At 43.1% G+C, this 3,491-nt stretch overlaps 1 pseudogene; it reads left to right on the forward strand.

The window, feature by feature from the left end:
- Positions 1 to 231: 231 nt before the first annotated feature.
- LOC123135592 (SKP1-like protein 1) lies at positions 232 to 1,156 on the forward strand (annotated as a pseudogene).
- Positions 1,157 to 3,491: the final 2,335 nt, after the last annotated feature.

The following is a 3,491-nucleotide window of genomic DNA, read 5'->3' on the forward strand; positions in this document are numbered from 1 at the left end:
AAATCTGCACGATTAACTTACGGACGTACAGGACCGGAGGCGGGCGGCTTAGTGCAAAAAATTCCTACGACTAAGCACACACACAGAAATTAAATCGGATGATTGGGAACGAGAGTATATAGGGGATTCATAAGATACACGAGGCCTATATCCAATGCGTAATTTTTGGCCTCGGTTATCTTCGGAAGAAGAAAATAAGGAAACGGAACTACTAGAGGAGGCCGGGCCGTACTCGAGTCGTCCCGCTGGCGAAGATGAATACGCAACGAGCACGACCCCGAGTCTAACCTAGGCACCGCCTCACCGTCCCAATAAATTCTCCAGGTTCCTCACTCTAGCCCAACACGCAAAGAAGCTCCTTTCTCTCGTTAGCTCTTCCGCCGCCTCGTCCATTTGCTAGGGTTTCGTTTCGCCTCCCAATCCTCCGATCGATGGCGGCCGAGGAAGGCGAGAAGAAGATGATCACGCTCAAGAGCTCAGACGGTGAGGTATTTCAGGTCGAGGAGGCGGTCGCCACATGATCGAGGACGACTGCGCCGACAACGGGATCCCGCTCCCCAACGTCGACTCGAAGATCCTCTCCAAGGTCATCGAGTACTGCAAGAAGCACGTCCAGGCCAGCCCCAAACTGGCCGACTCCACCGACGCCAGCTCCTCCACCTCTACTGCAGCCGCCGCCCCAGCCGAGGACCTCAAGAGCTTTGACGCCGAGTTCGTCAACGTCGACCAGGCCACCCTCTTTGACCTCATCCTGGCTGCAAACTAGTCAACATCAAGGGATTGCTCGACCTTACTTGCCAGACAGTTGCAGTTGCAGACATGATCAAGGGAAAGACTCCGGAGGAGATCCGCAAGACTTTTAACATCAAGAACGACTTCACACCCGAGGAGGAGGCGGAGATCCGCAGGGAGAACCAGTGGGCTTTTGAGTAGAAAGGAGTAGCACCTAGCTAGGCACTGTCGAAGATATATTAATGCTAAGTATTTTTTTTCTTTTAGACATCGTATTATGCAAGAATAAACCTATCGTGGTCAGTGATCATTACTTGTGAAACTGAATTGTTATTTGTAGAGTGGATGTTTGGCTTGGTAACATCATCCTTAGCTGATTTTTGCCGTGTGGTTTGAGTAATTTTTTTGGATATTTTTGATTTTATATCTACAGATTTGCTAAAGATCAGTCGACATGATTTTCATGTGGCCGTTGGATCGTTGTCATGAATCTCTGCTCCGTCGCACAGAGCGGCGCATGTTTTAGTTATTATTATTTTCAGGTTACAGGTCTCCACTTTTCACCCACCCTCGTCTTGACGCCGACAAGGTCCCCAAGATCCTGCGTCACTTCGACGTTTTTGCTAAAGCCCAGCGAGAGGAGGAGGCGGTTTCTGCGCAGCCGAGAGATAGGTATGGCAACCTTCTACCCCTGACGTCCATGATCAGCGGGAACATTGTCCATGGATGTCTTCTGTTACTCAAAGTGTACATGATATATCCTTCTTTAAAGCAAACTACCATTCCTGGGATATTTTCTTAGCTCAAGAGTTCGTTGATTAAAAAAGAAGAATATGCAGATGGCTGATGGAAGATAGTACATATTCTTGGTCAGAGTTATCTGTGCTCCTTTGACTTAAGTTCCAGGCCTGTCTACGGGATAAAATCATGGAGAATAAAAGTAGTGTGGAGCATCATCAGCGAACTTGACTAGCTTAGCAGTTGCTCTAAGCTCAATTTAGAGCGCCAATTGACCTGAATATATCCTTATACTTTTGAAGATGTATTACTTCATTTATTTATTAAAATAACATTTTTCTAAGGATTACTGCAATTAGCAGTTACAATTTGTCTCACACATTAGCAAATGCTAATAGCAATTTCCATTTGTATCACGTTGTAGCAACCGCTATTTGCGTTTAGGTTCTACTACCTCCGTCCCACAATATATAAGCCCTTTTTGCAAGCTAATAGCTTGTAAAAACGTCTTATATTATGGGACACAGGGAGTATCTCACAAAGATGTAATTACCTCTTGTATATAAACAGGGGCATGCTACGGCGGAACTTACCAAAAGATACGCCGCCTCAACCGCCGTTAGATCCAGCATCCAACACTGTCCCTATCATTGCAACAAGAATTGTGTTGCACAATGTTTTGCAGTAAAACTTAAGTTGCAGAAACCTTTTGCAATGTAGGTGATGTTGCAGTTTTTCTCTCACTATTTTTGCAACATGGCTGTTGTTGTGGAAAAAATTGCAACACTAATAATGTTGCAGAAAATATTTGCAATTTTTTTCGTCTTCATTTTTTTTGCAACATGGGTGTTGCTGCGGAAGGCAATTCGCAGCACACGTGATGTTGTAAAAAAAATTACAAAAAAGAAACAAAAAAGACACAGGTCATACATAGGAGGCGACGGATCGCTCGCGAAAGTCCGCCTGCTGAATATCAGTTCAATCACTCAGGTTTACTGTTCACACGTTCTCTTTGCCGAGGGCAACAACACAGGAAAGAATAGTGAGAGACTTTCCGGGAAACAATCCAATGGAAGAACTATGTTTGGTGGACAGCTGTACCACTAACTCAATACTATGGGAAACAAAATATTTCCAAATTCTAACCAAGAGGAAAGGTACTATTATGACCATCGTCGGTCGCGATGCATCAAATAATGGTTCAGGATGAGCCACACTCATTCTACTATGGGTACTATCATTGTAATTGAGGATGCACTCTACACGCACCCTTCAAATTTGAGAGAACAAACAACAATGGGTCTGAGAAGCAAATTCTGAGAAATTTCCCTCACTTTCATGTGGATTGTGTTACGGCTATATAAGACCCGTACCCCATGTTGCGTACAAAACAAATTTTGAAGAACTTGATGAATTCAAGACTTGGCGTGATCGCCTTTCTCATCCTGGCATAGGGATGCTGAGAAAAAATATTGACAATTCCATTCGTCACAAGCTTTCCAACTTAAAGATTTACAAAATCATCAGATTTTTGTGTGCAACTACAAAATTAATTTTATAAACATCTTATATTAAAGTAAAAAGAGTCACTTCTTTTAACACATTCAAGGAGATATATGTTGTTCAATTCAACCACTATTTGGACCTTTTAGGTATTTTATGCTACTCATAGATGCATCTACTAGATGGTTACATAACTGTGTATATGCACGCAAAATCATGCCCTTCCCAAGTTAATTTCTCAAATTATCAAATAAAGATGAAATCATCCTAAAATAGGATCACGAAAGTGGATTAGGCCCCTGAATTTGCATCACACGCATTCAATGACCATTGTATGGCTAAGGGAGTAGCTCGTCTGCGTTGTGCCCATTGCGCATTAGAGGAAATGATAAGTTTAGGGTTAGGGAGTTGAGTCTCGTGGTTTTTCCAACCATAATAGGAACCTTCATTACGTTGGGCTGCGCCAAATAATTCAAATTGAGCCAAATATATTTTTTACCGAAAAAGACATATTCAGG

Source organism: Triticum aestivum, chromosome 6B (genome assembly GCF_018294505.1).
Source record: "Triticum aestivum cultivar Chinese Spring chromosome 6B, IWGSC CS RefSeq v2.1, whole genome shotgun sequence".
Classification (NCBI taxonomy): Eukaryota; Viridiplantae; Streptophyta; class Magnoliopsida; order Poales; family Poaceae; genus Triticum; species Triticum aestivum.